This window comes from Gossypium hirsutum, chromosome A03 (assembly GCF_007990345.1).
Source record: "Gossypium hirsutum isolate 1008001.06 chromosome A03, Gossypium_hirsutum_v2.1, whole genome shotgun sequence".
Lineage (NCBI taxonomy): Eukaryota > Viridiplantae > Streptophyta > Magnoliopsida > Malvales > Malvaceae > Gossypium > Gossypium hirsutum.
Window position 1 is genome coordinate 22,608,686 of NC_053426.1, and position 26,962 is coordinate 22,635,647.

Sequence of the window (26,962 nt, forward strand, 5' to 3'; positions counted from 1 at the left end):
CCATGATGGCATTTACCACAATCGACACATGGCTGCATTCCAATTGTAGTAACAAGAGGCCCAGCTCTAACGGCCCATTAGTTTTGGCCTTTTTCTTTGGCCTCTACACAGTACTCGAGGGCTCTGAATCCCTCTTATTCTTACCTTTTTCTCTGTCATGGCTTTGGCTCTCAGTACTTTTAACCTTCTCGGTGATCCTCACCTTCTCAACCAGTGAAGAAAAATCAAGCTCCCTCTACGGAGCTATTAGGACTCTCAAATTATCCCTGAGGCGATCCTCAAAGTAGACACATCGCTCATACTCAGTCGCCACCATACCTCGTGCACAGCGGCTTAGTCGCAGGAATTCGGCCTCATACTCAGCCACAGATTGATCTTCCTGAGTAAGGTTCAGGAACTCCCTCCTACGGCCATCCACATAGCTCGGCCCTACATATTTCCCCTGGAAGGTAGTCTTAAAGAACTCCCAAGTCAGACGTTCGGGCTGAGTGCCCCCCTTAACAGTCAGACACCACTGATAAGCCTCATCCCGCAACAGTGAGACTGCACCCTTTAATTTCTGCTCGGGGGTGCAATCTATATCCTCTGCGATCCTCTCTGTGGCCTCAATCTAGTGTTCAGCCACATTAGGGCGACCTCAGTGACACCCCTAAAGAGCTCAGCTCCATTGGAACAGAGTCATTTCGTAACCGACGCTCGGCTCCCAAATCTAGTATTGGGCCTAGCAGCCCTCTCCAATGTCATTAAGATAGCCAGGGACAATACATCATCCCCAGCCATGTGTTTTGAGACCCAGTCTCAGTAGCAAGTGACATTGGCATATTCGGTATACTACCCAGAGAAGAGGACACAGCTCGAACCCCTCGACTGCCTCTACGTCGGCCTCTAGTACCTCGTCCACGAATACCTCGTGCAATCATGTCTAATCAGATTATCTGTATTACGAATTTTATGAATCAATTAAGTTTTCAGTATTTATTAACAGATGTTTTATGTAAAGCAGTATCATAAGTTCAGAGTTTGTTTTCGTTTGTCGTAATCTCTAGTAATTTCTATAGTTTTAGTTTAACTATAGTTTCCAATATGTACTAACTAGAGTTTTCTCATAGTTTACTACCTACAGTAGTTTCAGAATATGATAACATTTTCAGCTTAAACAAAAATCAGTTCCAAAATACTTACAGGATCGATGCTGGAGACATGATGTACCACATACTCAGTCAAATCATTTGAAAATAAATTCTCAAAACAAGGTTTAAAACCCAAAATCCATGATCAAGTTTTGTAACCTAGCTCTGATACTACTAAAGGTAACACCCCAAACCTGGCCCAGACGTTATGGCTGAATCTAGTAATATCACATGATAGGTTGTTTGAAAACTAAGTTTCTATGATAACTCTATTTCCGTTTAATTAATTTTCTTATCTCTTATTAATTCCAAAATATTTACTCGTTTAATTGATTGTTTTAAACATCATTCATTGTGAAAGCTTTTAAAACCGTTTTGAGTAAATCGTGTGTTTAGAGAAAACTTTGCCTTTACGAAAGCTGAGTTTTCCTACGTCTAGCAGTTATAAATCCATAAAATAAATAAAAATGAAATTTAAGCCAAAGTCCCAAAAAGTCCCCAATTTACATCCAAATAAACCGCGATAACTAAAACCATAAATCATAAATTATAAATCGTAAAAGTCCAAAAATTATGGTCACCATCGAGTCCTCCGCTGCACCGATCCGGCTAGGTCTGAGGATTGCATGTGCACATTAAACAGGGAGGGGTGAGTTTATGTAAACTCAGTGTGTAATCCTACAGAAAAAAAGCAGTAAACACAGGGCACAGTCAAAAATAGTCTTGGGCCTAAGCCTCTTTCAGTATCAGAACGGTTGGGCCTTAGCCCAACTCAGTATCAGTATCAGTATGCACAAGTTTCTTAGCCCATCATAGTATCAGAAATAGATATACAGTATTCAGTAACCAAGTCCTACCCAACCAGCCTTTACACACCATCACCGTCCAACCCTACACTCCATATGGGTTTTGAATCAACCCACCCATCCCTACACTCCAGGTAATACCAAATGCGGCACAAAACAGTAGTTTGCAGCTGAGATGCCATTATATTAGGCTTAAGAGCCTTTCAGTACAATTCCTCCAAATAAAATCAACCCAACCCCATGCAATACAATATACAATACATGACATGTTATCTCATGATAACGGTACATATAATCAATAAATGCATACATGCATAATATCATCATACTCAATATATATATCCATCCATCAATCAGTCAGTTCACACAATTAGAGGTCTCAGTATTGCTTACCTACCCTACAGTAGGTTAACAGTCGACTTGGGTGGCCCGTGCAACCCTAGCAATCAATTCAGTGAAAATGGGCTGACACACCCATGTGGCCTGCTCGTGTGGGCCCACACACGTGTGGCCACATAGCCCAAATTTGCCTTGGCTGTATGGATCACAAGGCCTGGTCTAGAATCCCACACATCCATATAGACTATCTATATGGGCCCACAAGCCTGTGTGGCCCAGACGACCTAATTCAATCCAGATCGTGTGTCGCACACGGCTAGCCAAGCCATCACACGGTCGCGTCATGCGCGCACGGCCTAGCCTTGTCGAACACACACCCGTGTTAAGGCACACGACCTACCATACGGACGACCACATGCCAGTATGGTGTCGACAGTGGGGTTTTTAGCTTTCACTGAAACCTTATATTCTGTATAATCGAGTACACACCTAGTACTGTTTCGATGAAGAATCACTCCCAAGCAAACTAGCACCTAATATCGTAACCACAAACCTTTCAAGATTAGTCATAATTCTTAATTACCAAAATCATGAAATTGATAATATTTCAAATCAAATGTTTAACACTTACCTAACAACCCCAAATGATTCTGTCACGATTCTGAATGAGGAAAGGCATTATCTTCTTAATTTGCTGTTTCCATGACAGATAGTGAGTCTCCAAACGACTCTTGGAAGACAAAATTACAAACAAAACCTTTACCTCCACTTATCGAACAACTAATTAGAGGGTGAGCTAAAAGGAGACAATTGAAACAGAAATCCAAAATAAAAGAGAAAAAGGAAGGAAAAATTTCAGCAGAAGGGGGAAGTAGAACAACCGTCAAAAAGAAAATTGAGAGAAAAATTCGAAAAGAGAGAAAACCAAGAAGTGACCAAAAATCCCTTGATTTTCACCAAGATGTGACTGAAAATCCCTTGATTTTCTCCCACTATCCCCTCCATCACAACCATTTCAGAATTCTAATTTTAATCGAACTCACCCACTCGCTACACACCCCCATGCAAAAAGAATTCCCTTGCTCGTGCAAGGATTCAAACACAAGACCTCCATCCCTCCAACACTCCAATTATCCACCAGACCAGCAGGCCCATTCTGATGTACACTTACAAACAATTACTTAAAAGCCTACCAGCCAGAAATAGGGGTTAAGCCAGAAAAACACTAAAATTTGCCAAATAGAAGGCTTGAACTTGGGACCTCTCACACACACCCAGAACACTTAGCCACTGAAGCAGATACATATTTGTGTCAATTAATTGCCAAAAGCAGAAACATAAAATTTGGGGCGTTACAACACATCTGTAATTGTATCTGTATCACCTTCTGTATATAAATTTATATTCGTATCTAAAACTAAGATTGTATTTGTATCTAAATTACATCTATTTCTGTCTATTACTGTATTTGATTTTCTTCTATTTGTTTGGGTTGAGTTACACACTGAGCTTGTAAGCTCACCCAAAATTTAGAATAAAACATTCTCTGCTTAAAGATAACTATGCACTTTTGCTAAACATTAAACTTAGTATTTTTAATAACCTAAGCTAAACTTTATATTTCTAAACTATAGATAAGTAAAATGAGTTCACGCAATTCACATAGTCATTGTACGCGAAGGTTTGGTGGTTGTCAACAGGTGGCTCAAATTGAGTCTTCCTTTGTGGGAAATGTGCCCAATTTGGAAACGAGTGAGACTATAGTGATGTTTTTCTTGGTTCTAGAAAAACACAATTGTTCTAGATACAAGTTGTTCCAAACAATGGTTATTCAAAACATAAGTATTCTTGAAATGCCATTATTCTAAATAATAGTTGTTCTAAACTTTAGTTGTTCTCAATAGGAGTTGTTCTCAAATAACAACACTGGATGATAATTGTTCTAACTAAAGCCCTATTTTGAACATAGTTATTCTAGACATAGTTATTCTCTGAGCAGCAACTCATCTGAGCAACAACTATCCTGAACAAGAGTTGTTGCTCCAAAAGAGATACACTTGGTAAGAAAATTCTTGAAATATAATAGTTTTTATTTCAAAGAAAACATAAAACATTAGTAACAAAAAATTGAGTATCTAGAACATCTATAGCTAACATATCTTTTTGTTTGCGCTTAATTTATATTTTTCCTTCTTGTTTTTGCATTGTAATAAAATTGATTCCAAAAATTTAAATTCAAAATTAAGTTTTAAATAATTTAATATTTTTATGGGTTTTGTAACAGTCCATTTTTCAGTGATATCAAAATAGTGGTTTTGGGACCACTATTCCAATGAATAAGTTAGTATTTTATTATTTATTTAGTGTCTATAGGATTTTATTATGGACGTATTGAAATTTTGTTAAGAATTTTTAATGTTTAAATGCTTAATTTAGTAAAAAAGACTAAATCGTAAAAGGTGAAAAGTTGGGTTCTAATAGATAAGAGAGTCTAATAGCTTTATAAGTGAATGTTAATGGACTTGATTGGTAATTGTACCATATATTTTGATAGTGGATGTACATGGATTTGGTATTATTGAAATTTTGATAAATTTTAAAAGGCAAAAAGGTAAATTAGTAAATAAAACTAAAAATAACATAAGTAAACATGTCCATCTTCTTCAATTCATCTCATCTCCACCAAAATTCACCATAGAAAGGAGCTAGGGCATTCGTTCAAGTTCAATTCATTGCATGTAAGTGTATTCAAGCCTACTTTTTAATTATTTTTATGTTTTTGAGATCGTTGCAACTAAGTCCAACTAACTTGTACCTTCGTTTTTGAATCTTTTAAAAATTTTGGAAGTTTCTATTGATGAATCTTGAATATTTTTTATGATAATTATATGTTTAAAGCTTTGGTTGGGATATTTGGTTGTTTTGTGGAGTGATTTTTGTTAGATTTTGATTTAAGGATTAAATTGTTTAAATGAAAAAATTGTAGGGTTTGGTAGTGATTTTGATGTATAATAGGGACTGTTAAAGGTCCTAGTGTATTCGTTTGCAATTAGATTCTTAGAAAATGGATAAATTTGATGAATATCGGGTTAAAGGACTAAATTGCAAAAGTTATAAAAGTTTAGGAAAATGTGTAATTAATGAAAAGTTAAGGGTCATATACATTGAATGGAATTTTAAATATGTATGAAATTAATGTATTTTATTTAATTACTATATAGATCAAAATTTGGATAAAAAGGACAATAATTTAGGAAAAGGCAAAATAGCAGACGAGCCTATGCGTGTTGTTTAGAATTGAATATTAGGTAAGTTCATAGTTTTTCAATAAGTAAATGAATTTCTATTTGTAATGTTACATTATAGTTCCTTATTTAAAGGTTAATAATCAATTATTGAATGCTTTCACTTACGTTCCCCTATTTGTACTTCGGTACCCCTAAACGCATTTACATGAGTTGTTTATACTCTAGCAAACCTGAAATCTAACAGTATAGGAATTGTATCTAATATTGTTAGATTTAATGTAATACTATGATCTTACTAAGTTATGTAAACTTATCGGTTTTTATGGAATATTTTGTAGAGTTCTGTTGCTGACACTTTGGAATGATTAATCAACTGGCTCACACTATCCATCTAAGTTGGTAATTTTTGTGTCTCTTAGGGTAGTGGCATGTATATGTGGCTAAATAGGTTGTTTTGGTACAATTTGATACTTTACTAACTATGTTAATAGGTATGTTAACATGCTTGTAAATAGGTTACTTTTTGGTATAATTAGAATGGTATGAAAGTGAATTTTTGTGGTATGATTTGGTATATGATTGAACTAAGTTATTAAGAAAGAAATGGATCAATGTTGATATTTTTTTGTTATTTATGTTTTGATATCATTGTGGTGTCTATGAATGGAACATTGGTTGGTTGATTTTAGGACATTAAAATGGCATGTTTGTGTAGTGGTGATTGATGCTTATGTTCATTGGATGTGTGTTTAAAAGGTTAGATTGGTTAGGTATGAATTGCTTGTGGAATGCCTAGATTATAGGTAAATTTTGGGTTCACACGGCTTGGGATACGGGCGTGTGACTCAGCCATGTAAGACACATAACCTGGTGACACGGCCATGTGTCATCTGAAGGTATCAAAGGGATCAAGTCAGTAAGTTACAAGGCCTGGCACACGGGCGTGTGGGGTAACTTAGAGTGTTACACGGCTTGGCACATGGGCATGTGACACGACCTTGTGATCCTACTCAGAGAGTTATACGTGTTGGGGCACGGTCGTGTGTCCCTAGTTCGTAGGTTAATCAGCCTGAGACACAGACGTGTGCCTTAGCCGTGTGAGGCACACAGCCTGGCCACACGGTTGTGTGACCCCTGATTCCAAATTTTTTGTGAACTTTTCTTTGACTTTCCAAATGTTTTCAATTTAGTCCTAAATCATTTCTAAGTTATTTCTAGGGACTCGAAGGCTCGATTTAGGGATGGAATGTGCATATGTGATTGATATATGATATGTTTATGTTAGTGAATGAAATATTGCTTAAATATTTCGGATTGTTTGATAATGCTCCATAACCCTAATCCAGCGACAGATATGGGTTAAGGGTGTTACAGGTTTGATAATAAATGTTGAAAAACATTTAACTAATTTATTTAATTGCAAGCATGAACAAAAAAAAAATTATAAGTTACATATCACTTTATAAAGAATAGATTTAATGAATAATTAATTTATTGTTTTATCTTAACAATATATTATCTTTTAATTAAAAACATAATAATTTAAATTTGCTACTTTATTATAGGTTATTTGTTTTTCTAAAGAATTATTATCAAAAATATATTTGATTTTTCTACTTTTATATTAAAATTTATCTTGTTTAGTTATGTTTATTTTTAAAATTTATATATATTAAAAAATATACTTATATTCAAGACTTTTAGTAAATGCCAAACCATCTTTTACAATTTAATTCAATAGATATTTAAATATATAGTAAAAATTAAACTTAATTTTTAATCCCTTAATTTTTTTCAATTAGTTTATTAAAAACAACTTAGTTCATTTATACACAACAAAGTTTAATATTGATTTAATTGTATAAATGTAACTTTTATTGTAATTTAATTTTATATTGTGATAAATAAGACAATTTTTATATTGTAAGCAAATGTAAATAAGACAATGCTGATGGTTTCTACAATATATTAAAATGAAAATTCATCTTTACAATTCCATAAAATTCACATATCAATGTACATTGAATGAAGACTCATGTGTAATTTTGTAATTTATTTTAATTTTAATAATTTTTGTTATATAAGTTTTAAATTATTCATATATTCATATTATTTTGTATATGCTTATAAATTCTAATTCATACTCTAAAATCCAACTTGGTCAATCTGAATCTAAATAGGGTCTAACTTGATTTGAACCCAAAAATTGAAGAATCCAAACTCGTCCAATAGTAACTTAACATGAACTTGAAATGACGAAATAAGTAACCATACTTATCTAAATTTGAAATAATTCAAACACATAATAATCCAATCCCAACTCTCAAAACCAAATGAAAAAAGAATGTTTTGCAACATGAATTAATCAATCCAAATTAGCCCAATTAAAACAAATTTGACTTGTCTAATTATGTTTCTTATCATATTTTAAATATTTATACAAGTTGTCAATATATATTTAAAAACTTTCAAACATGAAGAAAAACAACATAATACAAATATATGATTGAAAATACATATTAATACCATAGAATGAATTGCTAAAGTGTACTAAAACAAATTTATATAAATTTATATTATGTTGAATAGAAAAATAATATGAATACCAGCCAAACACATATCAAACATATAGTTTTGGTGCAACAAAATTTAAAAAAAAAAAGAAGGTCACAACAAATCTAGTTTTACCATTCCCTAATTATCCCTCATTTGTTTTAATCCTGTCACTGCCTTGTCTAAAAAATAATAAAACATATTCCTAGATTGAATTATAGCATGTGTTACAGATAGCTTTTATGTATTTTTACTGGAAATCTAATTCTAAAAATTATCAAGTAAGATCTAATCTAACTTAAGAACTTAATTTTCTTTTCATTGAAGAAAATAAGATTCAAGCATAAAAAATTTAAAAGATAAAATTAAAAACTCTCTAAATTAGATGAATAACATAACTCTCAATTCAAACAACAAACATAATGTTTGAATGTTAAAAAGGAACATGATATAGGTGCTTTAGCTTGAGGGAAAAGACTATGATCTGGGGCAAAGTTAAAAAACACAAAACCATCATAACATAAATTGATACAATACCTTGGGATCAAAATAGAATTAAACAAATAACTCAAATTATCTCTCATTTCTCCTAAGGGAAAAAAGTATTGGTTTAATGGCTATTGTTGGGGTTGATGTTGTCACCAAACTAGAACATCATCTCATCGCGTCCCACATGACTTTGAGGATTGTTGTTGTTGTTGTTGTTGTTGTTGTTGTTGTTATTGTTGTTCATTAACTTCATGATCCATTGTTGCGTCTTTATTGGATCCATGTTATTTACATTTGATTGCACGATGTCCTCTGTACCTATTCTCAGCATCACTTTGGGTATTACCATTGTCATCGGTGGAACTGCAACCATGGACGAGGATGATGATGATGATTCCTTTTGACTATAAAGGGGTTTCATAGCAAATGCATCTGTAACGCTCCGATTTTTGGGGCCTAGAAGAGTTGGTCGTTGAGTCTGGGATTCGGATAGAAGGAAACCTGAATAATTAAGAAGTTTTAAATATTACCGTTTAAGAAAAAAAATTTTGAATTACTACTAGAAAATTTTTACTATATTTATTATTACGGATATTTTAAATTTTTATGAAATTTTAATTAGTATTATGAGATAAAATTATTATTAGAAAAATATTACTGTATGTATGTTTGAAAATTTTTATGAAAATTATTATTATTTTCTGTATTATTGGCATTTTAAATTTTTATTATTAGATATGTTTATGAAATTATTATTATTATTATTAGTAATTAAATATGTAACGAAGGGGTATAATGTGGGGAAAGGTCCGGGGCTCGGCCCATAGCTTTAGCAAAATTCTTGAATCTTGCCTCTTAAGAGAATCTGGGCAGTAGACTTCATTAATAAATTAGGGCTGATTTTTAGCACAAGCAGGCATTTGGCCCAGTGGCTAAGGACGCTAGGAGGACACTAGGGAGGTGCTTGGGTTCAAGGTGTGGCGTGTGCAATTTGAGTTAAGAGGAGTTGCGAGTATAAGTTAATCAAAAAGAGCTTATAGCGCAGTGGTAGTAGGGTGTTAGGAGTTCCACAAGGGCACGGGTTCGAGTCTAGGCGCAGGTATGTCTTAATTTATATTTTTAAAATGAGCGGGACTTCAGCAAGTAACCTTTAAGATAAAATGTGACGGTATATTGTTGAAAGCAAATGCACGTCCCAGTGGCCAGTAGCGTGCTGGGCAACCTGGAGGTCCCAGGTTCGAGCAGCGTTACATGCAAGAGGGTGCTTCTTTTTGCTGTACGCACGTGGGAAGGACCGTACGGGATTGAAACTCTACCAGCAACAAGAGGAGTTGGCTGAGCGGTGGACTGCTGCTAAGCAGTGGAGAGTTTGAATTAAATCTAAACTTTGAATTTGGCCATGGATTAAGGAGTGATAAGGGGAGAGATTTTAGGGATTTGGGAGAGGAATTAGAGTTGGCCGAATAGAGGGAATTGGAGAGGGGATTTCGGCAGAGGAATTTTAGATTAGCATTTTCGGCATTTAGGAATTTAGCTGTGCCGTTTTCTTCTGTAAACCATAGTTTTACTATTTTCTTCTTTTTTCTTTCTTCTTCTCTAGCCGAACCACCACCCTTCCATCCACTTTTCCTTCCTTTTCTTTTCCGAAACCTATTCACTATTCCCTCCCGTTCATCTACTACTTCTATCTTTACTTTTGCCGAAAAGTCACAAAACCCGAAACCTGTGGTTCCAATTTCTTGTTGACCAACAACTCTCTGTTTTCCTTCACTTTTTAGTGGCCAATCCCTTTATCTTCTAGGCTTTAAACGGATTCAGGAAGAGAAACTGTGGTAAGTATTCGTACTCTAAATTGATTTCAATAGTAACTATTGACAAATGCCGAAACCCCTATAGTTTAGGGAGGTGGCCGATTAGAGATATAAGCCTTATTCGGCTTCTTCATTTGTTTTATGGGTTTTATGGTGGAGTAGATACGTTGGAGGAGCAGCAAGGTGTGGGGTGTCGATTTGGATAAGCTTGGATCATCGGAGTGACTAAATCTAGATCTAGTCATCAATTTCGGCAAAGGTATGAATTCTAGGGCCATTGTGGATGGTGGCCGAATATGTAAGTGATGATAATAGGTAGTTTTCGATTTGGTTTAAATATTAACATGATCTAATCTATAAGCGGTTGATTATAGGAGAAATCGCGTAGGAGATATCATCAAGGAATATTGCAAATCAGGTGTGTAACGAACCCTTTTTCGTAGCTTAACTTGATATTTTTCAAAAAGTTGAAATGTCGAAATTCTGGCATTTCAAGGACTTGTGAGCAAGCGAACACTCATTGGTTAGTTAGATTTGCTAAGTTGATGATCGGGGTCGTTGGAACAGGTAAGAGCATGATTTTTAGCATCACGGTAAGTTGGGCCTCGAGGGGCTAAAATCGGGCCCAATGGGCTTCCGGGCCCATTTGGTAGAAATTGGAATCTTGTCAGATTGCGCATTAATATGGCTAACACCGTTATGGAAATGGGCTAAATGGGCCTAGATGACTAATTCGACTATGTAGGGCCCATTAAGGGTTTTTGGACCCAATAACTCAGTTTCGCTAAGAATGGGCTAGAATCGCTATCGTAACACATGAAATTGTTAGTAACTGATAATGAACATGGAGAACCCTAATATTTGGTAATATTATGAAATTACCCTTATAATCAAAAAATGACTATTTTACCCCTAGGTAAAAATGACCATTGTACCCCTAGGGTTTAATTATGAATTTGATGCATGAGATTTTGATATACATGATTTGACATGATATGCACATGATAAATTCATATATGCATGGGTTGGGTTTTTATATGGATGGAGGAAGTGCAAAAGGGTTTTGCCCCAGTTTACCGAAAAGGGCTTTGCCCTAGTTTACCGAAAAGGGCTTTGCCCCAGTTTATCAAAAAGGGCTTTGCCCCAGTTATTAAAAGAGGCTAGGCCTCAAGTTATATGATAAAGTAGCTATGCTTCCAGTAGAGAGTTTGGTTGGGTGGGTTGAGTTATTCCCCACATGGAGAGCTTGGTTGGTACGGGTGGAGAGTAGCGGTTGGAGGGTTGAGTAGTCTCCCCAAATGGGCTTGCATACATCCATTAATAATGCATGTGGTATTGATTTGGGCCTATAGGCCATACCGTTTACAGTAAAGGCTTTGGCCCAGTGATATGATAATGAAAAGGCTTCGGCCCAGTGACATGAATAATGCAAAGGCTTTGGCCCAGTATATGTTGAGATTGAAGTTGGGCTTAGGCCCAGTGGGCTGATATTGTTTTGGGCTCTGAAAGGGGCTTGTTGCACACTGAGTTTCCAAACTCACCCCCTTCCTTAACCTTGCAGGTGAGCCTTGATGTGGGGGCATGGAGCCGGAGGGGATTCAGAGTGGCCACGGTGATCGCTTTTGGGCTTTTGAAATAAGTGATTGGTTTTCTTTAGTTTACCTTATTTATTATTTATTTTTGGGTTGTAATAATGCGATTTTAACTTTATTTTCTTTTCTGGGATTATTTTATTTTTAATAACTTTAAACTGGTTGATAATAATTCAAATGGGTTAGACTTAGGACGCGTTTTCAAAATGATACTTGTTTTCAAAATAACACAACGTCACGATTATTCGATTTATCAAAGATATCTACTCAAAGAAATTTCAACTCGTTATAACAAAGTGTGGCAATGGTTGTGGGCATGTCTAGGATTGGATCCAATCGAAGAGCTAGGTACTTAAGCAGCCTTCATGGCTCACCTCCTCTGTTACGGATTCCTACCTGGTGCCCAACTTCCATTCACTTGGTTAAGCTGAACAAAAGTTGGTTTTAAAGCACTAAAATGAAATGTGGATTTTTAACTTCAATGTGGTACGTTGGATTCGACCATAACGTCTGGGCCGGATTTGGGGTGTTACAACATCCACCCTTTTGTCAGTATTAATCACTTTTTCATCAAGCAACAAGTTGAGATCATTTATGTCCCCAATGTTCAAACCATGGACGACCCATTTATCGTAAATGTTATTGAACATGACTTGAGTCATCTTTTTCTCCCGGTTGTCCTTGAATGCTTCTTGAGTTGTTTCACTATTTTGATAGTCCTTCGGGGGAGGAAACTCTCTTGGTTCACCATATTATTTCTTTGTTCCATCTTAGGGATCATCTTGAACTTAGAGAGCACTTGTTCGACTCCTATAGGGGATAGCCAAGCCTCAAATTGAGATTCATAAGGACTACACATGATAGCACAACCATTGATCCCACAAAGGGTATTCAACTCACTCACCTTTTTCATGAAACCCTTCTTTCTTTTCTTATAGGTGGCTTTCCTTGATGAATCATTAGTTGTAACACCCCAATCCCAGCCTAAACATTATGGTCGAATCTGGTGATGTCACATGGAAGGGATTTTGAAAACGAAGCTAACTCGATAAAACCCTTGAGCTCATAAATTACTTTCATTTAATTCAAAATATATATTTAATTAGTCGACTTGCCTTTAATCATATCATTTTAGCGGAAGCTTAGGAAAATCGTCATGTTTAAGGAAAACAGTTCGCATTTTAAGAAAATCATGTTTTAGGTAAAACCATCATATTTATAAGCAAGTTAAAACCAAAACCCAAAACCAATGCCAAAGAGTCCAGAAAGTCCCAGAAAATAAAACCTCTCCAAACTCAAAGCCCAAAACTTAAATAAAACCATAAAACAAAATAAAAAAGTAAAAGCTGGTGGTCACCGTCGAGTCCTCCGCTGCATCGATTCGCCAAACTTTGTGGATTACCTGAACAGATTAAATAGAAAAGAGTGAGTTTACGTAAACACAGTGTGTAACCTCATAGAATTAAGCATGCACACAACCAAAAACGTAGAGACAGTCAGACACAGATTCAGGCTTAAGCCCATTACTGATCCAGATGCAGATTCAGGCTTAAGCCCATTCCAGATACAGATACAGATACAAATACAGATATGCAAATAAGAATCAGCAATTAAATATCTTATCCCCATCCTCTACATACTATCTCCGACCATCCCTACACACTGTAACACCCCTAACCCGTATCCGCCGTCGGACTAGGGTTAAAGGCGTTACCGGACAACTGAAAGCATTTTAAGAACAATTCTTATACTTCATCAACAATCATATTCAAACATTACCACAGAGTCCCTAATATAGGTCATTGAGACCTTAAACATGCATTAGAAAGGGGTCGAGACTAAACCAAGCTCATACAAAATTTTTCAAAACTTAAACAATTTTCAAAGTTGTACAGGTCACACGCCAGTGTGAACAGGCCGTGTGCTTCACACGGCTTTAGACATGCCCATGTGTCTAGGCCGTGTCAAAACAGGGCATCCATACTGACTTGTCCACACGGCCACAAGACACATCCGTGTGCCAGGCCGTGTGAAAATTAGGGAGGCTACTGACTTGGCCACACGGCTGACCAGACGCCCGTGTGTCTAGCTCGTGGTCGAAACTGACTTGGCCACATGGCCTAGCACATGCCCATGTGTGAAACCGTGTGGTCTGCCCAAGCTCATTTCGAAATGGCCCTCGAGCAATACGGCTGAGACACACGCCTGTGTCCTGCCCGTGTGGGTAAAAATAGGCCATTTACATGGCCAATTTGCCACCTCTTTAAGGTCCTCCCTACAAGCATCAAAACGACAACATTTTATATCAAATTCTCAACCATTTCACAACCAAATCATACCCCATTCATGCCATTACAATATCAACAAATTTAGTTCTCAATTTACCAACCAAATCTAAACCAAAATCATACCAAAGCATATATTTCAATTTACATCATTCAATCTCATGACCAAAACTTACCACTTTCTCAAATATACATATACCAATAATTACCAAACTCCAAAATAAACACTTACCACAATTGACCATTCCACTTGATCATTCATAAACACATCACATAAGTATATTTTGCATTACATATCATATACCAAGACCAAACGATAAATTCAACCATAATTAAGCCATATCACATGGCTAAATATACACTTCACAAAACATATTCAACTATCTGTAGCCTATACATGCCATACTTCAATATTTACACTTTCAAAATGTACCAAAATAGAGTTTGATAGTGTGGTGATGATCCTCGACGATCCCCAAGCTCCCAATAGCTACGATATCTATAAAACAAAGCAAACATACATCAAGTAAGCTTTCAAAAGCTTAGTAAGCCATATACAAATAAACTTAATACTTTAGGCTTAAAAGTATCATCAAATTACATATACTTCATAGCCAAATTATCACAAACCTCAATGTTCATATACATTTCACATATTCCAAATTCTTTAGCACATATAGCATATTTTCTCATGCTTTTATCACATATCAACATTTGTTCACTAAAGTACATATACTTACCTTTTAACGTCAAACATACCTGAATCGAATACATGTTCACATGATAATTCATTTTCTCGGAATTCCCATTGAACCGTTCTGAATCATAAGGATACGCGGATAGCTCGAAAAGCTCGTACAATGCCAACGTCCCAGATGTGGTCTTACATGTAATCAAATATCGATGCCATTGTCCTAGATAGGGTCTTACACAAAATCAAATACGATGCCAACGTCTCATATGTGGTCTTACACGTAAATCATAAGTCGATGCCAACGTCCCAGACGAGGTCTTACACAGTAACACATATCAAATCCTATGTCATGACATATGTATTCTAACTATTCCTAAGTTTCGTATGGGGCTTTTAAGACGTTGGAACTTTGTCAATACTTTCTCGGATGTCTCATATTCAAAGCATAAAGCCATTCATCATTATTCAATAACATTTAAGCATAAATAAACCATTTCAAATAAATTTATTTGTATATAGACTTACCTCGTATGGATTTGATAGACGAAATCAGCCACTCGACAACTTTCGACTTTCCCCGATCTAATTTTGTTCTCTTTAATTCTTGATCTAAATAAATTGAAATTTAACTCTTTTATTTACCAAATCATTCAAATCAATCCAAAAACACATATTTAGGGCCTTTTACAAATTAGCCCTCACATTTTCAAATTTTGACAATTTAGTCCCAAACCACAAAAATCGCAAAATACACCAAATTTCTTTAGACACATGCTTAGTCGAATATTCCTAGTGTTCATATAAGCCCATATGTTTCATTTATTTCACATTTTAGTCCCTCAATTTAAAAATTTTACAATTTACTCCAAAATTCTCAAATTCATCAAAAATTCAAATACCAAATATGTTAACCCAACATATATCTTTTATTTTCTATCAACTAAATTCACAAGGCTTACAATTTCATCAATGGCATATTTCAAAATCATCATCAAAATCAGAAATTTAGACATGGGCTTGATAGTATATAGAGCAACGATTACAAAAACGTAGAAATTATCAAAACCCGAAACAAAAACATACCTAATTCAAAGCATAATAGTGCCGAACCCTAGCAAGATTTTTTCTTTTCTTTTTCTTTGATATAATCAGCCAAATGATGAAAATATGAAGCAAATATCATGTTTTCTTTAATTAATAACATTAATTCATCTTTTACCATTTTAACCTTAATATAATAAACATTTAAACATATATTGGTTGTCCAAAAATGTCCATTTAATATATCAATGGTCTAATAACATAATAAATACCTCTCATTTAAAAAGACATAGCAATTAGGCACTTTAACAAATAGAAGGCAACTTTTACATTTTATGCAATTAGGTTCTTTTCCACAATTAAGCACACAAATGATCAAATTTTCATATGAAACTTTCACAGACATCAATTCACATATAATAGGCACGAAAAATAATATAAAATACTTTTTGACTCGGATTTGTGGTCCCAAAACCACTATTCTGACTAGGGTTTAAACTAGACTATTACAACTCTCCCTCTTAGGGATTTTCATCCCCGAAAATCTTACCATTGAATAGATTCAAATGTTGCTGTCTCATAACATCTTCAGGCTCCCACGTAGCCTCTTCAACACCATGTCGATGCCACATTACTTTTACTAACAAAATTTTCTTATTTCTCAATTCTTTAATCTCATAAGCTAATATACAAATCGGTTCTTCTTCATAGGTTATATCGGATTGAATCTCAATCTCAGACGTAGAAATCACATGTGATGGATCAGATCTACACCGTCAAAGTATCGGTATGTGGAATACATTATGAATCTTTTCTACCTCAGGTGGCAACAACAATCTATAAGCAACTAGCCCGATACGCTCGATAATCTCATACGATCCGATGAACCTCGGACTCAGTTTTCCTTTTCTAACGAATCAGAGTATTTTCTTCCATGGAGATACTTGTAGAAACACTTTTTCACCAATCCTAAATTCAACATCTTTTCATTTTAGATCCGCATATGACTTCTAACGATCGGAAGCTACTTTCAGACTATCTCGGATCACTTTTATATTTTTGTTCAGTCTCTTTTATCAAATCAATTCCGTGAATCTTATTCTCACTTAACTCAGTCCAATATGAAGGTGTATGACATTTGCGACCATAGAAGGCTTTATACGGTGCCATTTTAATGCTCGATTGAAAACTATTATTATAAGCAAATTCAATCAAAGTAAATACTGTTCCCACATGCCTTCAAACTCAAGAATGCAACATCTCAACATATCCTCGAGTATTTGAATAATCCGCTCAGATTGACCATCTGTCTGCGGGTGAAAAGCAGTACTGAAATGCAATTTCGTACCCAAAGCATCTTGCAGTTTCTTCCAAAATCATGACATGAATCTCGGATCTTTGACTAACACAATAGATAATAGTACACAGTGAAATCTCACAGTATTAGAAATGTATAACTCAACTAATTTATCAAGTGAATCATCAGATCGTACCTGAATAAAATGGGCTAATTTCGTCAATCGATCAACTACAACCCAGATTGCATCTTTCTTTCTCAGAGATAGTGTCAAACCCGAAACAAAATCCATCGTCACTCTATCCCATTTCCATTCTAGAATCAAAATCGGTTGTAACAAACCAGATGGAACTTGATGTTTAACTTTAACTTGCCAACAGATTAAGCATTTCGTAACAAATTTAGAGATATCACACTTCATACCAGGCCACCAATAAAGTTGTTTCAGATCATTATACATTTTCGTACTACCCGGATGAACAGATAAACGACTGTTGTGAGCTTCGTTCGAAATCATTTGAATCAACTCTGGATTTCTTGGAATACAAATTCGATCTTGGAATCTCAAACAATCATCATTATCAACTCAAAATTTAGAATCAGAATTCAAATCACACTGAGCTCATTTTGCTATTATCTCGTTATCAACATTCTAAGCTTCATAAATTGGCTATAAGAACAAAGGTCTCACTTTTAATTCGGCTAAAATTGAACTATCATCAGATATACACAATTGAACATTCATAGCACGTAATACAAATAATTATTTTTGACTTAAAACATCAGCAACAACATTTGCTTTTCCATGATGGTAGTCAATAATAAGCTCGTAATCTTTCAATAACTCTAGCCATCTTCTCTGTCGTAGATTTAAATATTTCTGAGTCATCAGATATTTCAAACTTTTATGATCAGAATATACGTGACATTTCTCACCAAACAAATAGTGGCGCCAAATCTTCAAAGCAAACACAATCGCAGCTAACTCAAGGTCATGCATCGGATAGTTCTTTTCGTGTGGCTTTAACTGTCTCGAAGCATAAGCAATGACTTTGCCTTCCTACATCAAAACACATCCTAGACCATTCAATGAATCATCACTGTAGATCATAAATTCTTTACCTGATTCAGGTTGTACTAACACTGGAGCTTTAATCAATAGAGCTTTCAATTGATCAAAGCTTTTCTGACACTTCTCAGACCATTCAAACTTCAACTCTTTCTAAAGTAGTTTCGTTAATGGGGTTGCAATCATAGAAAAGCCTTTTACGAACCGTCTATAATAACCAGCAAGTCCCATAAAACTGCAAACTTTGGAGACATTTCTCGGAGGCTTCCAATCAAAAATAGCTGAAATTTTGCTCAGATCAACTTGGATACCTGATGCTGATACAATATAGCCTAGAAAATTGATTTCTCATAACCCGAATTCACATTTACTAAACTTTGCATTTAATTGCTTATCACGTAAAGTCTGTAATACTATTCTCAGATGCTCGGCATGCTCGGATTCATCACGCGAATAAATCAACATGTCATCAATAAATACAACAACAAATTGATCTAAATAGGGTCTGAAAATTATGTTTGCCAAATCCATAAAGATAGCAGGTGCATTAGTTAATCCGAAAGGTATAACTAAGAACTCATAGTGGTCGTACCTCGTTCCAAATACAGTTTTCAGAATGTCTGAGTCTTTTACTTGAAACTGAGAATAACAGGATCTCAAATCTATCTTCGAAAATGCGGTCGCTCCTTTTAATTGATCAAATAAATCATCGATTCTAGGCAGAGGGTATTTATTCTTGATAGTCACTTTATTCAACTGGCGATAATCAATGCACATTCTCATTGTACCATCTTTCTTTTTCACAAATAGAACTGGTGCACCCCCAAGGTGAGAAACTCGGTCTAGCAAACCCTTTATCGGTCAATTCTTGCAACTGAGACTTTTATTCTTTTAATTCGGTTGGAGCCATTGTAACACCCCTAACCCGTATCCATTGCCAAACAAGGGTTAAAGACATTACCGGACAAAACCAGAACATTAACATTCATTTCATAAGCATCGAAGCATTAAAGATCAATCATCAATATGAAGTCCCTTATAACATGTATTAGAAAATGGGTCGGGACTAAACCGAACACATACAAAATTTCTCCAAAATTTAAACTTTTTCAAACAAGTACAGGTCACACGCCCGTGTGAATAGGCCGTGTGCCTCACACAGCTTTAGACACGCCCGTGTGTCTAGACCGTGTCAAAACAGGGCATACATGCTGACTTGTTCACACAACCACAAGACACACCTATGTCCTTTGGCTGTGGTCGAATCTGACTTGGGCCACACGGCTAGCCACTCGCCTGTGTGCCTTGGCCATGGTCGAATCTGACTTACAATCGTAGGGTACCCCTGTAACACCCCAAACTAGCCTAGAAGTTAGGCCCGAATCTGGTATGTCACATTGAAGTGTTTTTTGAAAACGATGTTCTCATTGAAAACCCTTCTTACTATTTAAAACCTCTGGCCATTTTAAAACTTGTGAAACGTTAATTCTCTTAAAACCTTACTTGCTGCGAAAGCTTAATTTTAAACAATTGTGAAAATGTGATATTTTGAAAACCAATTGTTGTTTTGGAAAACCGCATCCTACTTCTAACAAATATTAAGCATACTAAATAAATTTCCCAAATAAAAACTTAAGAAAATAAAGAGGCATTAATACAACCCAAATCAAAAACCAAAGTGCTTATTTAAATAAACAAAATAGAAAAACATGTGCAGTTGTGTGGTCGTCTCCGAGTCCCTCTGCGACACCGATCCACCTAACGGTGGGGATTACCTGCACAGTTAATAAACGGGGTGAGTTTACGAAAACTCAGTGTGTAATCCCTTTATTAGAGTAACAGTCTGTATACCGAAGCAGAAATAGAAGCAGAAACAGTCTTGCTAGAGCCCGTTAACAGAAGCAATACAGTCCAGTTCAGAGCATACGTGGGCGAAAGCCTATTACAATAACATTTGGGTCACAACCCATAACAGAATCAGTAGGACCTAGCCCAAACTAATAAACAAAACATAATGTGTGAATGTATGGATGCATGTTATCCCATCCAACCCTGCACTTGCCTCCCTCCAACCCTACACTACCTGTGGGGAATAACTCACCCACGCCATCCTTACACTTACAATGTTAGCACCGATTGCAGCACTAACCAAAATCGCAGCAAAACTGCTAATAATATGCGTGGCTTAAAGCCATTATTATGATAATACGATCGGTACAAAGCCACTGATAATAGATTGGCACATAGCCATCAATATCATATCGGCACAAAGACAAGGATAACAGATCGGCACATAGCCATCAATATCATATCGGGACAAAGCCATTGATAATAGATCGGCACATAGCCATCAATATCATATCGGCACAAAGCCATCGATAACAGAATAATTGGCTTTAAGCCATCGGTAGCTGTATCATGTTAGGCACGTAGCCATCAGCGACGATAATATAGTCGGCACACAGCCTCGGGTAAATATGATCGACACAGAGTCGTCAATAATCTTATATTGGGCTTAAAAGCCACTGTGGATCCACGGTAATCAAGCAACCATGCGATCCTTAATCAGTGGATCCACGATCGTCAAGTAACCATGCGATCCTCAATCGGTGGATCCAAAGTCGTCAAACAACCATGCGATCCTCAATTTCTTCCTTCGTTTCATAATCCCAACCTATGTGTAACATAATATTATATGAGTGCAGCAAAAATACACATGGCATACAAAATCATATAAATTACAATCACAATAGTCCAATTACAGTCATACATTCTTAGTCAAAACATAGTAAAATCAATCAAATTGTATTATCAGTGAGTCATATACCCTAGAGGGGTAGAACGGTCTTTTTACCTATTAAGGGTATTTTAGTCATTTCACCCTACAAGGGTGTTTTGGTAAATCTACAAACCAAGGGTATTTCAGTAATTTTGCAAACCAATGGTATTTTTGTAATTTTTGAAAGTCAAGGGTATTTTTGTAATTTTGTAAATCAAGAGTATTTTTGTAATTTTCCAAATCAAGGGTATTTCAGTAATTTTCCAAATTAGGGGTATTTTGGTAATTTTACAAATCGAGGGTATTTCGGTAATTTCACAAATCAGGGGTATTTTGGTAATTTTACAAATTAGGGGTATTTTGGTAATTTTACAAACTAGGGGTATTTTGGTAATTTTGTAAACCAAGGGTATTTAGTAATTTTGTAAACTAATGGTCAGTAATTCTACCCTATAGGGGCATTTCAGTAATACTAGCCTACAAATTTCACATAGTCCAATCCAATATTTACTACACAATCATACAATTTATCCACTTGAGCCATGGGTCCATTAGGCCCACATGGCCCAAAGCAACCTAAGCCCACGAGAGCACTCATGATGGCCTCAACCATCACGTCAAAGCTCCTACACGTGTGCGCTCACACGCTCGTGTGGTTACCATCATCGTGTGACCGACATTTCGGCATCCAGGCATTTGCCGTTCTACAGCTAGAGTAGTGCGAAATACACACCTATTTATGAGAATGTGTCGAAGTCCATGATCACTAACTTTGGCACATTCTGCATTGAGTCTTAATCACTTTTCCCCCTCCAACTCATCTGGTTCGCTCTATTTAAAGTGAGCTTCTTGCCAATTCTCATGTTAGCTTCCCGATGTCAAATTACTTTCAACCATTAGAAGAATTCCCTATTTTTTTATGACCACTTCAACCACAAAGCTCCAGTCCAACTCCACCTCCTACACAGCTCAAATAGAAAAATAAATACCCCATTGCACATCCCAAGACTTGAACCTTAGACCTCACAGTTACACAACACGCCACCTTGCCACTCCACCATGGGCTCTTTCTGTGTCATATTTTATCCTCAATCAATTAAAAGACATATGTGCTAACGTCTAGATTCCTTTAAAAGAAAAACCAAAATAAATTGCAAGAGCCACGACTTGAACCCAGGCTCCCTTGCAACCTTAATGATGCCACAACCACTAGACCACATGCTTTCTTATGTCATTGTTTACCACAATAATTTAAATGGCCTTCATCCAAGCACCCAGGGTTTTATTCACTTAAAACCAAAATTTTTGCTAAAGCCCAGGTTTGCACCCAAGATTTCTCCAACACTTCTCAGGGCCATTTACGACCAAAGCAGACATTTAATTATGTCATTTCCTTGTAAAATTAAATGCTTATATACAACCTCCTTACGGACCCATACACAAGGCCTAATACTTTTAGGCCCAAATTCGGGGCGCTACAATTCTACCCCCTTAAAGGAATTTCATCCTTAAAATTTCCAACTATTTGAACGAGCGCTTAGCTCGATCTACACCACTACGCTCTCGCTGCGCACTCTAGTTCCAAACTACACTAATACACTTTTAACTTAATCTCAAAACCTCTCACACCCAACCAAACGTCTAACCACAGAAGCAAACAAATATTTACCACACATGCATACAATTTCTATATTCAAACATCACATCCAAACAAAACACACCTGACTTAAAAGGAACTGTACAATCCTGAACCCGGTGCTCCTTAGACCCGCATCTGAGACACGCTCCTGACTTCCTCCGGCATTCAATTGGATGGCACCTTTTGCAAGGCTCGCAAGCTGGAAAGTTCAGACGCGTCTTAACGCGTTTCACGAAATGAGGCTCCTAGTTCAGAGGACTGTGATCCCTCTTCCTGCTACACTCCAAGCGCCTAGCCTGAAGTGTTTCACCATACGCCTTAACTCTTGCCGCAAACATTTATTACAGCACTTCCTTTACCAACCGGGTCAGTGTCTTCGTACCAAGCTCTGGGTTATTGTTACCAGAAGTTGGCGGGCTTACTTGACTACAATTTCCTGAACCATCTCATGTTCCGGGGATACGGGAGACTACTCGCGACCTTGCTTGCCTTCGAAATCCATCACAGTACTGTTGCTAACAAAAAAAAAATTTGATTTCCAGAACATACACTGAATAACTGCAAAATCTAACTTTAAGTACAGTCTAACAGAAAATTTATGGATTCGACGCCAGAGACTCGATAACCACACTTTTAGGAAAATATTCAGAAAAACATTTCAAATACTTAAAATCTTTTCATACATTTTTGAAACAATTCTTTCGAAAATCCAATTTTAAAACCCATTCCACACCCGAGTTTTGTAACTTGGCTCTGATACCACTAAATGTAACACCCCAAACTCAGCCTAGAAGTTAGGCCCGAATCTGGCATGTCACATTGAAGTGTTTTTTGAAAACCATGTTCTCATTGAAAACCCTTCTTACTATTTAAAACCTCTGGCCATTTTAAAACTTGTAAAACATTAATTCCCTTAAAACCTTACTTGCTGCAGAAGCTTAATTTTAAACAGTTACGGAAACGTGATATTTTGAAAACTAATTGTTATTTTGGAAAACTGCGTCCTACTTCTAACAAATATTAAGCATACTAAATAAATTTCCCAAATAAAAACTTAAGAAAATAAAGAGGCCTTAATACAACCCAAATCAAAAACCAAAATGCTTAACTAAATTAATGAAATAGAAAATCATGTGCAGTTGTGTAGTCGTCTCCGAGTCCCTCTGCGACACCGATCCACCTAATCTGGGGATTATCTGCACAGTTAATAAACGGGGTGAGTTTACGAAAACTCAGTATGTAATCCCCTTACTAGAGTAACAGTCAGCATACCGAAACAGAAATAGAAATAGACTGGCTAGAGCCGTTAACAGAAGCAGTACAGTCCAGTTTAGAGCATACGCAAGCCAAAGCCTATTACAATAACATTTGGGTCACAGCCCATAACAGAATCAGTTGGGCCTAGCCCGAACTAATAACAAAACATAATGTGTGAATGTATGGATGCATGTTATCCCATCCAACCCTGTACTTGCCTCCATCCAACCCTGCACTACCTGTGGGGAATAACTCACCCACGCCATCCCTACACTTACAATGTTAGCACCGGTTGTAGCACTAATCAAAATCACAGCAAAACTACTAGCAATATGCGTGGCTTAAAGCCATTATTACGATAATACGATCAGCACAAAGCCATCGATAACAAATCGGCACATGGCCATCAATATCATACCGGTACAAAGCCATCAATAACAGAATAATTGGTGTTAAGCCATCGGTAGCTGTATCATGTTAAGCACATAGCCATTAGCGACAGTAATATAGTCGGCACACATCTTCGGGTAAACATGATCAACACAGAGTGGTCAATAATCATATATTGGGCTTTAAAGCCACCGGTGGATCCATAGTCATCAAGCAACCATGCGATCCTTAATCGGTGGGTCCATAGTCGTCAAGCAACCGTGCTATCCTGAATCAGTGGATCCACAGTCGTCAAGCAACCATGCGATCCTTAATTTCTTCCTTCGTTTCATAATCCCCACCCATGTGCAACATAATATTATATGAATGCAACAAATATACACACGGCATAAAAATCATACAAATCACAGTCACAACAGTCCAATCACAGCCATACATTCTCAGTCAAAACATAGTCAAATCAATCAAATTGTACCCTAGAGAGGCAAAACGGTCTTTTTACCTATTAAGGTTATTTTAGTCATTCACCCTATAAGGGTGTTTTGGTAAATCTACAAACCAAGGTATTTTGGTAATTTTGCAAACCAATGGTATTTCTGTAATTTTTGAAAGTCAAGGGTATTTCTGTAATTTTGTAAATTAGGGGTATTTCTGTAATTTTCTAAATTAAGGGTATTTCAGTAATTTTCCAAATCAAGGATATTTTGGTAATTTTACAAATTGAGGGTATTTTGGTAATTTCAAAAATTTGAGGTATTTTGGTAATTTTACAAACCAAGGGTATTTTGGTAATTTTGCTAATTGAGGGTATTTTGGTAATTTTGTAAACTAAGGGTATCCAGTAATTTTGTAAACCAAGGGTATTTCAGTAATTCTACCCTACAGGGGCATTTTAGTAATTCTATTCTATAGGGGCATTTTAGTAATTCTACCCTACAGGGGCATTTCAGTAATACTAGCCTACAGATATGAGATTCACATAGTCCAATCCAATATTTACTACACAATCATCCCCATGGGCCCATTGGGCCCACATGGCCCACAGCAACCTAAGCCCATGAGAGCACTCATGATGGCCTCAACCATCATGTCAAAGCTCTCACACGTGCGCTCACACGCTCGTGTGGCTGCCATCGCTGTGTGACCGGAATTTCGGCATTTGTTGTTCTACAACTAGAGTAGTGCGAAATACACACCTATTTATGAGAACGTGCCGAAGTCCACTGTAACATCCTGATTTTCAGGTTTTTTGCGATTCTCGATATTTCAGTAAAGTTTTTAAAAAATTTGGTATGTGGTTGTGAAATTCATAATTTGAGTATGTAAATGGGCTTATGGAAGGCCCATGTGTTGCCAAAACCCGGTAGAATTTTTTAATTTATGACTTAAGAGTTAGGGGTACTGGCTAGATGACCTTATGTAAAGTTGTGGGTAAAATGTATCACAAAAAGAGCTTTGGTGAAGTGGCAAGGGTAACGCCACTAAGCTCCTAAAAAGGTGGCGTGTGGAGCATAGAGGAAGACCTGGGTTCGATTCCCTCTGTTGGAAAATAAGGTTATTTATTTTTATGTGCAGGAAGAGTAGGAGGTGGAACCCAGGTGGATTCTGTTGGGGGAGTTTGAATTAATCAAGTGCATGGATTAAGGAGTGATAAGGGGAGAGATTTTAGGGATGATGGAGAGATAAGGGGGAGCGTATCTAGGAGAGATTTTAGGAGATTTGAAATGGGAGAAGTGGTGGCCGGTCAAGGGGAAGGTTTAGAGCAAATTCGGTTATTGGGGTTTTAGGGTGGCATTTTTCTCTTTTTTTTTCTTTTTTTTCACTTGTGCCGATTGTTCTTAAGCAAATCCCTCTCATTTCTCTTCCATTATTTCTTTCACAAACTCTTTTCCTCTCATTCTTCCTCTCTTTCATTCATAGTAAAAGCTGAACCTATCATTCTTTTCATTGCTAACCGAATAGCAACAAGCCAAATCCTGAAGGAGTCAAGGTAAGTCGATTTATCTATAAAGGTATACACTTGTTCTTTTTCTTTTTAGTCGATTCTTGTTATTTCAAAAGCCTTTCAACTCTTTTGTCAACACCCTTTTTTGGTCCATAACCACTTTTTATTTAGTGACCCAAAAGCCGAAAGCACAGCACCCTTGGGTGACTTGGTGGCCGATTCTTAGGATCCTTGTGGTGCGATTTCTGCTAGTGTTTTGGAGCTGGGACTACGTTGAATCAGAGTTAGCACGAGATTGGAATCGTTTGGGTAGGTGAACCTTGGTAAGTGCTCGTGGCCTTAATCAATTCAGTATTATGGAAGTTAAGAAAAGCCGAAACCCCTATAGGTTAAGGAGGTGGCCGAATGTGGGTATAGGCCTTATTGGGTTCTTCTTTTAATCTTTTTATGGTTTGTATAGTGGAGGAGCTGCGAGGCGTAGTGTCAACTTGGATTAGCTGGGATCATCGGAGTGACTAGATCTAGTCATCAACTTCGACAAAGGTATGGATTCTAAGGCCATTATGGAGGGTGGCCGAATGTGTAAGTATTGTTAATA

At 36.5% G+C, this 26,962-nt stretch overlaps 1 pseudogene; it reads right to left on the bottom strand.

Moving 5' to 3' along the window:
• Positions 1 to 235: 235 nt before the first annotated feature.
• Positions 236 to 26,962, bottom strand: part of LOC107895625 (agamous-like MADS-box protein AGL80) — a 37,649-nt pseudogene continuing 10,922 nt past the window's right edge.